Raw genomic sequence first — 17491 nt, 5'->3', positions numbered from 1 at the left:
CTACACCGCTATCTGTATAAACATGGAAATATCTACACCGCTACCTGTATAAACATGGAAATATCAGCACCGCTATCTATATGAACATGGAAATATCTACACCGCTATCTGTATGAACATGGAAATATCTACACCGCTATCTGCATGAAAATGGAAATATCTACACAGCTATCTGCATATACATGGAAATATCTACAAAGCTATCTCTTTACACATGGAAATAACTACACCGCTATCTCTGTAAACGTGGAAATATATACACCACTATCTGTATAAACATGGAAATATCTACACCGCTATCTCTATGAATATGGAAATATCTACACCACTATCTGTATGAACATGGAAATATCTTCACCGCCATCTGTATGAACATGGATATATCTACACAGCCATCAGGATGAACACGGAAATATCTACACCGCTATCTGTATGAGCATGGAAATATCTACACCGCTATCTGTGTAAACATGTATACATCTTCACCACTATCTGTTTAAACATGGAAATATCTACACAGCTATCTGTATGAACATGGAAATATCTACACGGCTATCTGTTTGAACATGGAAATATCTACACCGCTATCTGCATGAAAATGGAAATATCTACAAAGCTATCTGCATATACATGGAACTATCTATACAGCTATCTCTTTACACATGGAAATAACTACACCGCTATCTCTATAAACATGGAAATATCTACACCGCCATCTGTATGAACATGGAAATATCTGCACCGCCATCTGTATGATCATATAAATATCTACACCGCCATCTGTATTAAGATGGAGATATCTACTCCGCTATCTGTATAAACATGGGAACATCTACACCGATATGTGTATAAACATGGAAATATCTACGCCGCTATCTGTATGAACATGGAAATATCTTCACCGACATCTGTATGAACATGGATTTATCTACACACCCATCTGGATGAACATGGAAATATCTACACCGCTATCTGTATGAACATGGAAATATCTACACCGCTATCTGTAAGAACATGGAAATATCTACACCGCTACCTGTATTAACATGGAAATATCAGCACCGCTATCTGTATGAACATGGAAATATCTACACAGCCTTCTGGATGAACTTGGTAATATCTACACCGCTATCTGTATGAACATGGAAATATCTACACCACTATCTGTATGAACATGGAAATATCTACACCACTATCTGTATGAACATGGAAATATTTACACCGCTATCTGTATGAACATGGAAATATCTACACCACTATCTGTGCAAACATGCAAACATCTTCACCGCTATCTGTATAAACATGGAAATATATACACCGCTATCTGTATGAACATGGAAATATCTACAACGCTAACTGTTTGAACATGGAAATATCTACACCGCTATCTGCATGAAAATGGAAATATTTACACAGCTATCTGCATATACACGGAAATATCTACAAAGCTACTTCTTTACACATGGAAATAACTACACTGCTATCTCTATAAACATGGAAATATCTACACCACCATCTGTATGAACATGGAAATATCTGCACCGCCATCTGTATGAAGATATAAATATCTACACCGCCATCTGTATTAAGATGGAGATATATACACCACTATCTGTATAAACATGGAAATATCTATACCGCTATCTGTATAAACATGGAAATATCTACATCGCTATCTGTATAAACATGGAAATATCTACACCGCTACCTGTATAAACATGGAGATATCAGCACCGCTATCTGTATGAACATGGAAATAACTACAATGCTATCTGTATGAACATGGAAATATCTACACCGCTATCTGCATGAAAATGGAAATATCTACACAGCTATCTGCATATACATGGAAATATCTACAAAGCTATCTCTTTACACATGGAAATAACTACACCGCTATCTCTGTAAACATGGAAATATATACACCACTATCTGTATAAACATGGAAATATCTACACCGCTATCTGTATAAACATGGAAATATCTACACCGATATCTGTATGAACATGGAAATATCTACACCGCTATCTGTATAAACATGGAATTATCTACACCGCTACCTGTATAAACATGGAAATATCAGCACCGCTATCTGTATGACCATGGTAATATCTACACCGCTATCTCTATGAACATGGAAATACCTACACCGCTATCTGTATGAACATGGAAATAGCTACACCGCTATCTGTATGAACATGGAAATATCTACACCACTATCTGTATTAACATGGAAATATATACACCGCTGTCTGTATAAACATGGAAATATCTACACCGCTATCTGTATGAACATGGAAATATCTTCACCGCCATCTGTATGAACATGGATATATCTACACAGCCATCTGGATGAACACGGAAGTATCTACACCGCTATCTGTATGAGCATGGATATATCTACACCGCTATCTGTGTAAACATGTATACATCTTCACCACTATCTGTTTAAACATGGAAATATCTACACAGCTATCTGTATGAACATGGAAATATCTACACCGCTATCTGCATGAAAATGGAAATATCTACAAAGCTATCTGCATATTCATGGAAATATCTATACAGCTATCTCTTTACACATGGAAATAACTACACCGCTATCTCTATAAACATGGAAATATCTACACCGCCATCTGTATGAACATGGAAATATCTGCACCGCCATCTGTATGATCATATAAATATCTACACCGCCATCTGTATTAAGATGGAGATATCTACTCCGCTATCTATATAAACATGGAAATATCTACACCAATATCTTTATAAACATGGAAATATCTACACTGCTATCTATTTGAACATGGAAATATCTACACCGCTATCTGCATGAAAATGGAAATATCTACACAGATATCTGCATATACATGGAAATATCTACACAGCTATCTCTTTGCACATGGAAATATCTACACCGCTATCTCTATAAACATGGAAATATCTACACCGCTATCTGTATGAACATGGAAATATCTTCACCGCCATCTGTATGAACATGGATATATCTACACAGCCATCTGGATGAACATGGAAATATCTACACCGCTATCTGTATGCACATGGAAATATCTACACAGCTATCTGTGTAAACCTGCATACATCTTCACCGCTATCTGCATGAAAATGGAAATATCTACACAGCTATCTGCATATACATGGAAATAGCTACAAAGCTATCTCTTTACACATGGAAATAACTACACTGCTATCTCTATAATCATGGAAATATCTACACCGCCATCTGTATGAACATGGAAATATCTGCACCGCCATCTGTATGAACATATAAATTTCTACACCGCCATCTGTATTAAGATGGAGACATCTACACCGCTATCTGTATAAACTTGGAAAAACCTACACCGGTATCTGTATAAGCATGGAAATATCTACACGGCTACCTGTATAAACATGGAAATATCAGCACCGCTATCTGTATGCACATATAAATATCTACACCGCCATCTGTATTAAGATGGAGATATCTTCACTGCTATCTGTATAAACCTGGAAATATCTACGCCGCTATCAGTATAAACATGGACATATCTACACCGCTATCTGTACAAACATGGAAATATCAACACCGCTACCTGTATAAACACGGAAATATCAGCACCGCTATCAGTATGAACATGGAAGTATCTACACCGCCATCTGTATGAACATGGAAATATCTGCACCGCCATCTGTATGAACATAAATATCTACACCGCCATCTGTTTTAAGATGGAGTTATCTACACCGCTATCTGTATAAACATGGAAATATCTACACCGCTATGTGTATAAACATGGAAATATCTACACCGCTATCTGTATAAAAATGGAAATATCTACACTGCTACCTGTATAAACATGGAAATATCAGCACCGCTATCTGTATGAACATAGAAATATCTACACCGCCATCTGTATGAACATGGAAAAATCTTCACCGCCATCTGTATGAACATGGATATATCTACACAGCCATCTGTATGAACATGAAAATATCTTCACCGCCATCTGTATGAACATGGACATGTCTACACAGCCGTCTGGATGAACATGGAAATATCTACACCGCTATCTGTATGAAAATGGAAATATCTACACCGCAATCTGTGTAAACATGCATACATCTTCACCGCTATTTGTATAAACATGGTAATATCCACACCGCTATCTGTATGAACATGGAAATATCTACACCGCTATCTGTTTGAACATGGAATTATCTACACCGCTATTTGCATGAAAATGGAAATATCTACAAAGCTATCTGCTTTTACATGGAAATATCAACACAGCTATCTCTTTGCACATGGAAATAACTACACCGCTATCTCTATAAACATGGAAATATCTACACCACCATCTGTATGAACATGGAAATATCTGCACCGCCATCTGTATGAACATATAAATATCTACACCGCCATCTGTATTAAGAAGGAGATATCTACACCGCTATCTGTATAAACATGGAAATATCTACACAGCTATCAGTATGAACATGGAAATATCTACACCGCTACCTACATAAACACGGAAATATGTACACCGCTACCTGTATAAACATGGAAGTATCAGCACCGCTATAGGAATGAACATGGCAATATCTACACGGCTATCTGTATGAACATGGAAATATCTACAGCGCTATCTTTATGAACATGGAAATATCTACACCACTATCTGTATGAACATGGAAATAGCTACACAGCCATCTGGATGAACAAGGAAATATCTACACCGCTATCTGAATGAACATGGATATATCTACACAGCCATCTGGATGAACATGGAAATATCTACACCGCTATCTGTATGAACATGGAAATACATACACCGCTATCTGTATGAACATGGAAATATCTACACCGCTATCTGTATGAACATGGAAATATCTACACCGCTATCTGTATGAACATGGAAATATCTTCACCGCCGTCTGTATGAACATGGATATATCTACACAGCCATCTGGATGAACATGGAAATATCTGCACCGCTATCTGTATGAACATGGAAATATCTACACCGCTATCTGTATGAACATGGATATATCTACACAGCCATCTGGATGAACATGGAAATATCTACACCGCTATCTGTGTAAACATGCATACATCTTCACAGCTATCTGTATAAACATGGAAATATCTACACTGCTATCTTTGTGAACATGGAAATATCTACACCGCTAACTGTTTGAACAGGGAAATATATACACCGCTATCTGCATGAAAATGGAAATGTCTGCACAGCTATCTGCATATACATGGAAATATCTACACAGCTATCTCTTTACACATGGAAATAACTACACCGCTATATGTATGAACATGGAAATATCTACTCCGCCATCTGTATGAACATGGAAATATATGCACCGCCATCTGAATGAACATATAAATATCTACACCGCCATCTATATTAATATGGAGATATCTACACCGCTATCTGTATGAACATGGAAATATCTACACAGCCATCAGGATGAACATGGAAATATCTACACCGCTATCTGTATGAACATGGAAATATCTACACCGCTATATGTATGAACATGGAAATATCTACACCGCTACCTGTATAAACATGGAAATATCAGCACCGCTATCTGTATGACCATGGTAATATCTACACCGCTATCTCTATGAACATGGAAATATCTACACCGCTATCTGTATGAACATGGAAATAGCTACACCGCTATCTGTATGAACATGGAAATATCTACACCACTATCTGTATTAACATGGAAATATCTACACCGCTGTCTGTATAAACATGGAAATATCTACACCGCTATCTGTATGAACATGGAAATATCTTCACCGCCATCTGTATGAACATGGATATATCTACACAGCCATCTGGATGAACACGGAAGTATCTACACCGCTATCTGTATGAGCATGGATATATCTACACCGCTATCTGTGTAAACATGTATACATCTTCACCACTATCTGTTTAAACATGGAAATATCTACACAGCTATCTGTATGAACATGGAAATATCTACACCGCTATCTGCATGAAAATGGAAATATCTACAAAGCTATCTGCATATACATGGAAATATCTATACAGCTATCTCTTTACACATGGAAATGACTACACCGCTATCTCTATAAACATGGAAATATCTACACCGCCATCTGTATGAACATGGAAATATCTGCACCGCCATCTGTATGATCATATAAATATCTACACCGCCATCTGTATTAAGATGGAGATATCTACTCCGCTATCTATATAAACATGGAAATATCTACACCAATATCTTTATAAACATGGAAATATCTACACTGCTATCTATTTGAACATGGAAATATCTACACCGCTATCTGCATGAAAATGGAAATAGCTACACAGATATCTGCATATACATGGAAATATCTACACAGCTATCTCTTTGCACATGGAAATATCTACACCGCTATCTCTATAAACATGGAAATATCTACACCGCTATCTGTATGAACATGGAAATATCTTCACCGCCATCTGTATGAACATGGATATATCTACACAGCCATCTGGATGAACATGGAAATATCTACACCGCTATCTGTATGCACATGGAAATATCTACACAGCTATCTGTGTAAACCTGCATACATCTTCACCGCTATCTCCATGAAAATGGAAATATCTACACAGCTATCTGCATATACATGGAAATAGCTACAAAGCTATCTCTTTACACATGGAAATAACTACACTGCTATCTCTATAATCATGGAAATATCTACACCGCCATCTGTATGAACATGGAAATATCTGCACCGCCATCTGTATGAACATATAAATTTCTACACCGCCATCTGTATTAAGATGGAGACATCTACACCGCTATCTGTATAAACTTGGAAAAACCTACACCGGTATCTGTATAAGCATGGAAATATCTACACGGCTACCTGTATAAACATGGAAATATCAGCACCGCTATCTGTATGCACATATAAATATCTACACCGCCATCTGTATTAAGATGGAGATATCTTCACCGCTATCTGTATAAACCTGGAAATATCTACGCCGCTATCAGTATAAACATGGACATATCTACACCGCTATCTGTACAAACATGGAAATATCAACACCGCTACCTGTATAAACATGGAAATATCAGCACCGCTATCAGTATGAACATGGAAGTATCTACACCGCCATCTGTATGAACATGGAAATATCTGCACCGCCATCTGTATGAACATATAAATATCTACACCACCATCTGTTTTAAGATGGAGTTATCTACACCGCTATCTGTATAAACATGGAAATATCTACACCGCTATGTGTATAAACATGGAAATATCTACACCGCTATCTGTATAAAAATGGAAATATCTACACTGCTACCTGTATAAACATGGAAATATCAGCACCGCTATCTGTATGAACATAGAAATATCTACACCGCCATCTGTATGAACATGGAAAAATCTTCACCGCCATCTGTATGAACCTGGATATATCTACACAGCCATCTGTATGAACATGAAAATATCTTCACCGCCATCTGTATGAACATGGACATGTCTACACAGCCGTCTGGATGAACATGGAAATATCTACACCGCTATCTGTATGAAAATGGAAATATCTACACCGCAATCTGTGTAAACATGCATACATCTTCACCGCTATTTGTATAAACATGGTAATATCCACACCGCTATCTGTATGAACATGGAAATATCTACACCGCTATCTGTTTGAACATGGAAATATCTACACCGCTATTTGCATGAAAATGGAAATATCTACAAAGCTATCTGCATTTACATGGAAATATCAACACAGCTATCTCTTTGCACATGGAAATAACTACACCGCTATCTCTATAAACATGGAAATATCTACACCACCATCTGTATGAACATGGAAATATCTGCACCGCCATCTGTATGAACATATAAATATCTACACCGCCATCTGTATTAAGAAGGAGATATCTACACCGCTATCTGTATAAACATGGAAATATCTACACAGCTATCAGTATGAACATGGAAATATCTACACCGCTACCTATATAAACACGGAAATATGTACACCGCTACCTGTATAAACATGGAAGTATCAGCACCGCTATAGGAATGAACATGGCAATATCTACACGGCTATCTGTATGAACATGGAAATATCTACAGCGCTATCTGTATGAACATGGAAATATCTACACCACTATCTGTATGAACATGGAAATAGCTACACAGCCATCTGGATGAACAAGGAAATATCTACACCGCTATCTGAATGAACATGGATATATCTACACAGCCATCTGGATGAACATGGAAATATCTACACCGCTATCTGTATGAACATGGAAATACATACACCGCTATCTGTATGAACATGGAAATATCTACACCGCTATCTGTATGAACATGGAAATATCTACACCGCTATCTGTATGAACATGGAAATATCTTCACCGCCGTCTGTATGAACATGGATATATCTACACAGCCATCTGGATGAACATGGAAATATCTGCACCGCTATCTGTATGAACATGGAAATATCTACACCGCTATCTGTATGAACATGGATATATCTACACAGCCATCTGGATGAACATGGAAATATCTACACCGCTATCTGTGTAAACATGCATACATCTTCACAGCTATCTGTATAAACATGGAAATATCTACACTGCTATCTTTATGAACATGGAAATATCTACACCGCTAACTGTTTGAACAGGGAAATATATACACCGCTATCTGCATGAAAATGGAAATGTCTGCACAGCTATCTGCATATACATGGAAATATCTACACAGCTATCTCTTTACACATGGAAATAACTACACCGCTATATGTATGAACATGGAAATATCTACTCCGCCATCTGTATGAACATGGAAATATATGCACCGCCATCTGAATGAACATATAAATATCTACACCGCCATCTATATTAATATGGAGATATCTACACCGCTATCTGTATGAACATGGAAATATCTACACAGCCATCAGGATGAACATGGAAATATCTACACCGCTATCTGTATGAACATGGAAATACATACACCGCTATCTGTATGAACATGGAAATATCTACACTGCTATATGTATGAACATGGAAATATCTACACCGCTATCTGTATGAACATGGAAATATCTACACAGCTATCTGTATAAACATGGAAATATCTGCTCCGCCATCTGTATGAACATATAAATATCTACACCGCCATCTGTATTAAGATGGAGATATCTACTCCGCTATCTGTATAAACATGGAAATATCTACACCGCTATGTGTATAAACATGGAAATATCTACACCGCTACCTGTATAAACATGGAAGTATCAGCACCGCTATCGGTATGAACATGGCAATATCTACACGGTTATCTGTATGAACATGGAAATATCTACACCGCTATCTGTATGAACATGGAAATGTCTTCACCGCCATCTGTATGAACATGGATATATCTACACAGAGATCTGGATGAACATGGAAATATCTACACCGCTATCTGTATAAACATGGAAATATCTACACCGCTACCTGTATAAACATGGAAATATCAGCACCGCTATCTGTATGAACATGGAAATATCTACAGGGCCGTCTGTATGAACATGGAAATATCGTCACCGCCATCTGTATGGACATGGATATATCTACACAGCCATCTGTATGAACATGGAAATATCTTCACCGCCATCTGTATGAACATGGATATGTATACACAGCCGTCTGTATGAACATGGAAATATCTACACCGCGATCTGTGTAAACATGCATATATCTTCACCGCTATCTGTATAAACATGGAAATATCTTCACCGCTATCTGTATGGACATGGAAATATCTACACCGCTATCTGTTTGAACATGGAAATATCTACACCGCTATCTGCATGAAAATGGAAATATCTACACAACTATCTGCATATAAATGGAAATATCTACACAGCTATCTCTTTGCTCTTGGAAATAACTACACCGCTATCTCTATAAACATGGAAATATCTACACCGCCATCTGTATGAACATGGAAATATCTACACCACCATCTGTATTAAGAAGGAGATATCTACACCGCTATCTGTATAAACATGGAAATATCTACACCGATATCTGTATGAACATGGAAATATCTACACCGCTATCTGTATAAACACGGAAATATGTACACCGCTACCTGTATAAACATGGAAGTATCAGCACCGCTATCAGTATGAACATGGCAATATCTACACGGCTATCTGTATGAACATGGAAATATCTACACCGCTATCTGTATGAACATGGAAATATCTTCACAGCCATCTGTAAGAACATGGATATATCTACACAGCCATCTGGATGAACATGGAAATATCTACACCGCTATCTGTATGAACATGGAAATATCTACACCGCTATCTGTATGAACATGTAAATATCTTCAACGCCATCTGTATGAAAATGGATATGTCTACACAGCCGTCTGGATGAACATGGAGATATCTACACCGCTATCTGTATGAACCTGGAAATATCTACACCGCAATCTGTGTAAACATGCATACATCTTCACCGCTATCTGTATAAACATGGAAATATCCACAACGCTATCTGTATGAACATGGAAATATCTACACCGCTATCTGTTTGAACATGGAAATATCTACACCGCTATTTGCATGAAAATGGAAATATCTACAAAGCTATCTGCATTTACATGGAAATATCAACACAGCTATCTCTTTGCACATGGAAATAACTACACCGCTATCTCCATAAACATGGAAATATCTACACCACCATCTGTATGAACAAGGAAATATCTGCACCGCCATCTGTATCAACATATAAATATCTACACCGCCATCTGTATAAAGAAGGAGATATCTACACCGCTATCTGTATAAACATGGAAATATCTACACCGCTATCTGTATGAACTTGGAAATATCTACACCGCTACCTATATAAACATGGAAGTATCAGCACCGCTATCAGAATGAACATGGCAATATCTACACGGCTATCTGTATGAACATGGAAATATCTACACCGCTATCTGTATGAACATGGAAATATCTACACCACTATCTGTATGAACATGGAAATAGCTACACATCCATCTGGATGAACATGGAAATATCTGCACCGCTATCTGTATGAACATGGACATATCTACACAGCCATCTGGAAGAACATGGAAATATCTACACCGCTATCTGTGTAAACATGCATAAATCTTTACCGCTATCTGTATAAACATGGAAATATCTACACTGTTATCTTTATGAACATGGAAATATCTACACCGCTAACTGTTTGAACAGGGAAATATATACACCGCTATCTGCATGAAAATGGAAATGTCTACACAGCTCTCTGCATATACATGGAAATATCTACACAGCTATCTCTTTACACATGGAAATAACTACACCGCTATCTGTATGAACATGGAAATATCTACACGGCCATCTGTATGAACATGGAAATATCTGCACCGCCATCTGTATGAACATATAAATATCTACACCGCCATCTGTATTAAGATGGAGATATCTACAACGCTATCTGTATAAACATGGAAATATCTACACCGCTATGTGTATAAACATGGAAATATCTACACCGCTATCTGTATAAACATGGAAATATCTACACCGCTACCTGTATAAACATGGAAATAACAGCACCGCTATCAGTATGAACATGGAAGTATCTACACTGCCATCTGTATGAACATGGAAATATCTTCACCGCCATCTGTATGAACATGGAAATATCTGCACCGCCATCTGTATGAACATATAAATATCTACACCGCCATCTGTATTAAGATGGAGATATCTACACCGCTATCTGTATAAACATGGAAATATCTACACCGTTATGTGTAAAAACATGGAAATATCTACACCGCTATCTGTATAAACATGGAAATATCTACACTGCTACCTGTATAAACATGGAAATATCAGCCCCGCCATCTGTATGAACATGGAAATATCTACACCGCCATCTGTATGAACATGGAAAAATCTTCACCGCCATCTGTATGAACATGGATATATCTACACAGCCATCTGTATGAACATGGAAATATCTTCACCGCCATCTGTATGAACATGGATATGTCTACTCAGCCGTCTGGATGAACATGGAAATATCTACACCGCTATCAGTATGAACATGAATATATCTACACCGCTATCTGTGTAAACATGCATACATCTTCACCGCTATCTGTAAAAACATGGAAATATCCACACCGCTATCTGTATGAACATGGAAATATCTACACCGCTATCTGTTTGAAAATGGAAATATCTACACCGCTATCTGCATGAAAATGGAAATATCTACAAAGCTATCTGCATACACATGGAAATATTTACACAGCTATCTCTTTGCACATGGAAATAACTACACCGCTATCTCTATAAACATGGAAATATCTACACCACCATCTGTATGAACATGGAAACATCTGCACTGCCATCTGTATGAATATATAAATATCTACACCACCATCTGTATTAAGAAGTAGATATCTACACCGCTATCTGTATAAACATGGAAATATCTACACCGCTATCTGTATGAACATGGAAATATATACACCGCTACCTGTATGAACACGGAAAAATGTAAACCGCTACCTGTATAAACTTGGAAGTATCAGCAGCGCTATCGGTATGAAAATGGAAATATCTACACAACTATCTGCATATAAATGGAAATATCTACACAGCTATCTCTTTGCACATGGAAATAACTACACCGCTATCTCTATAAACATGGAAATATCTACACCGCCATCTGTATGAACATGGAAATATCTACACCGCCATCTGTATTAAGAAGGAGATATCTACACCACTATCTGTATAAACATGGAAATATCTACACCGCTATCTGTATGAACATGGAAATATCTACACCGCTATCTGTATAAACACGGAAATATGTACACCGCTACCTGTATAAACATGGAAGTATCAGCACCGCTATCGCTATGAACATGGCAATATCTACACGGCTATCTGTATGAGCATGGAAATATCTACACCGCTATCTGTATAAACATGGAAATATCTACACCGCTATCTTTATGAACATGGAAATATCTACACTGCTAACTGTTTGAACAGGGAAATATATACACCGCTATCTGCATGAAAATGGAAATATCTACACAGATATCTGCTTATACATGGAAATATCTATACAGCTATCTCTTTACACATGGAAATAACTACACCGCTATCTCTATAAACATGGAAATATCTACACCGCCATCTGTATGAACATGGAAATATCTGCACCGCCATCTGTATGATCATATAAATATCTACACCGCCATCTGTATTAAGATGGAGATATCTACTCCGCTATCTGTATAAACATGGAAATATCTATACCAATATCTGTATAAACATGGAAATATCTACACTGCTATCTATTTGAACATGGAAATATCTACACCGCTATCTGCATGAAAATGGAAATATCTACACAGATATCTGCATATACATGGAAATATCTACACAGCTATCTCTTTCACATGGAAATATCTACACCGCTATCTCTATAAACATGGAAATATCTACACCGCTATCTGTATGAACATGGAAATATCTTCACCGCCATCTGTATGAACATGGATATATCTACACAGCCATCTGGATGAACATGGAAATATCTACACCGCTATCTGTATGCACATGGAAATATCTACACCGCTATCTGTGTAAACATGCATACATCTTCACCGCTATCTGCATGAAAATGGAAATATCTACACAGCTATCTGCATATACATGGAAATATCTACAAAACTATCTGCATATAAATGGAAATATCTACACAGCTATCTCTTTGCACATGGAAATAACTACACCGCTATCTCTATAAACATGGAAATATCTACACCACCATCTGTATGAACATGGAAATATCTACCACACCATCTGTATTAAGAAGGAGATATCTACACCACTATCTGTATAAACATGGAAATATCTACACCGATATCTGTATGAACATGGAAATATCTACACCGCTATCTGTATAAACACGGAAATATGTACACCGCTACCTGTATAAACATGGAAGTATCAGCACCGCTATCGGTATGAACATGGCAATATCTACACGGCTATCTGTATGAACATGGAAATATCTACACCGCTATCTGTATGAACAAGGAAATATATGCACCTCTATCTGTATGAACATGGAAATATCTACACAGCCATCTGGATGAACATGGAAATATCTACACGGCTATCTGTATGAACATGGAAATATCTACACCGCTATCTGAATGAACATGGAAATATCTATACCACTATCTGTATGAACATGGAAATAGCTACACAGCCATCTGGATGAACATGGAAATATCTGCACCGCTATCTGTATGAACATGGAAATATCTACACCTCTATCTGTATGAACATGGACATATCTACACAGCCATCTGGATGAACTTGGAAATATCTACACCGCTATCTGTGTAAACATGCATAAATCTTTACCGCTATCTGTATAAACATGGAAATATCTACACTGTTATCTTTATGAACATGGAAATATCTACACCGCTAACTGTTTGAACAGGGAAATATATACACCGCTATCTGCATGAAAATGGAAATGTCTACACAGCTCTCTGCATATACATGGAAATATCTACACAGCTATCTCTTTACACATGGAAATAACTACACCGCTATCTGTATGAACATGGAAATATCTACACGGCCATCTGTATGAACATGGAAATATCTGCACCGCCATCTGAATGAACATATAAATATCTACACAGCCATCTGTATTAAGATGGAGATATCTACAACGCTTTCTGTAAACATAGAAATATCTACACCGCTATGTGTATAAACATGGAAATATCTACACCGCTATCTGTATAAACATGGAAATATTTACACCGCTACCTGTATAAACATGGAAATATCAGCACCGCTATCAGTATGAACATGGAAGTATCTACACCGCCATCTGTATGAACATGGAAATATCTTCACCGCCATCTGCATGAACATGGAAATATCTGCACCGCCATCTGTATGAACATATAAATATCTACACCGCCATCTGTATTAAGATGGAGATATCTACACCGCTATCTGTATAAACATGGAAATATCTACACCGCTATGTGTATAAACATGGAAATATCTACACCGCTATCTGTATAAACATGGAAATATCTACACAGCTACCTGTATAAACATGGAAATATCAGCCCCGCTATCTGTATGAACATGGAAATAACTTCACCGCTAACTGTATGAACATGGAAATATCTATACCGCCATCTGTATGAACATGGAAATATCTTCACCGCCATCCGTATGAACATGGAAATATCTACACCGCTATCTGTATGAACATGGAAATATCTACACCGCTACCTGTATGAACACGGAAATATGTACACCGCTACCTGTATAAACTTGGAAGTATCAGCAGCGCTATCGGTATGAAAATGGAAATATCTACACAACTATCTGCATATAAATGGAAATATCTACACAGCTATCTCTTTGCACATGGAAATAACTACACCGCTATCTCTATAAACATGGAAATATCTACACCGCCATCTGTATGAATATGGAAATATCTACACCGCCATCTGTATTAAGAAGGAGATATCTACACCACTATCTGTATAAACATGGAAATATCTACACCGCTATCTGTATGAACATGGAAATATCTACACCGCTATCTGTATAAACACGGAAATATGTACACCGCTACCTGTATAAACATGGAAGTATCAGCACCGCTATCGGTATGAACATGGCAATATCTACACGGCTATCTGTATGAGCATGGAAATATCTACACCGCTATCTGTATAAACATGGAAATATCTACACCGCTATCTTTATGAACATGGAAATATCTACACTGCTAACTGTTTGAACAGGGAAATATATACACCGCTATCTGCATGAAAATGGAAATATCTACACAGATATCTGCTTATACATGGAAATATCTATACAGCTATCTCTTTACACATGGAAATAACTGCACCGCTATCTCTATAAACATGGAAATATCTACACCGCCATCTGTATGAACATGGAAATATCTGCACCGCCATCTGTATGATCATATAAATATCTACACCGCCATCTGTATTAAGATGGAGATATCTACTCCGCTATCTGTATAAACATGGAAATATCTACACCAATATCTGTATAAACATGGAAATATCTACACTGCTATCTATTTGAACATGGAAATATCTACACCGCTATCTGCATGAAAATGGAAATATCTACACAGATATCTGCATATACATGGAAATATCTACACAGCTATCTCTTTGCACATGGAAATATCTACACCGCTATCTCTATAAACATGGAAATATCTACACCGCTATCTGTATGAACATGGAAATATCTTCACCGCCATCTGTATGAACATGGATATATCTACACAGCCATCTGGATGAACATGGAAATATCTACACCGCTATCTGTATGCACATGGAAATATCTACACCGCTATCTGTGTAAACATGCATACATCTTCACCGCTATCTGCATGAAAATGGAAATATCTACACCGCTATCTGTATGAACATGGATATATCTGCACCGCCATCTGTATGAACATATAAATTTCTACACCGCCATCTGTATTAAGATGGAGACATCTACACCGCTATCTGTATAAACTTGGAAAAACCTACACCGCTATCTGTATAAGCATGGAAATATCTACACGGCTACCTGTATAAACATGGAAATATCAGCACCGCTATCTGTATGCACATATAAATATCTACACCGCCATCTGTATTAAGATGGAGATATCTTCACCGCTATCTGTATAAACCTGGAAATATCTACGCCGCTATCTGTATAAACATGGACATATCTACACTGCTATCTGTACAAACATGGAAATATCAACACCGCTACCTGTATAAACATGGAAATATCAGCACCGCTATCAGTATGAACATGGAAGTATCTACACCGCCATCTGTATGAACATGGAAATATCTGCACCGCCATCTGTATGAACATATAAATATCTACACCGCCATCTGTTTTAAGATGGAGATATCTACACCGCTATCTGTATAAACATGGAAATATCTACACCGCTATGTGTATAAACATGGAAATATCTACACCGCTATCTGTATAAACATGGAAATATCTACACTGCTACCTGTATAAACATGGAAATATCAGCACCGCTATCTGCATGAACATAGAAATATCTACACCGCCATCTGTATGAACATGGAAAAATCTTCACCGCCATCTGTATGAACATGGATATATCTACACAGCCATCTGTATGAACATGGAAATATCTTCACCGCCATCTGTATGAACATGGATATGTCTACACAGCCGTCTGGATGAACATGGAAATATCTACACCGCTATCTGTATGAACATGGAAATATCTACACCGCAATCTGTGTAAACAT

Source organism: Gorilla gorilla, chromosome 19 (genome assembly GCF_029281585.2).
Source record: "Gorilla gorilla gorilla isolate KB3781 chromosome 19, NHGRI_mGorGor1-v2.1_pri, whole genome shotgun sequence".
In the NCBI taxonomy this organism is placed as follows: Eukaryota; Metazoa; Chordata; class Mammalia; order Primates; family Hominidae; genus Gorilla; species Gorilla gorilla.
Note: the sequence above shows the minus strand (reverse complement) of the source record.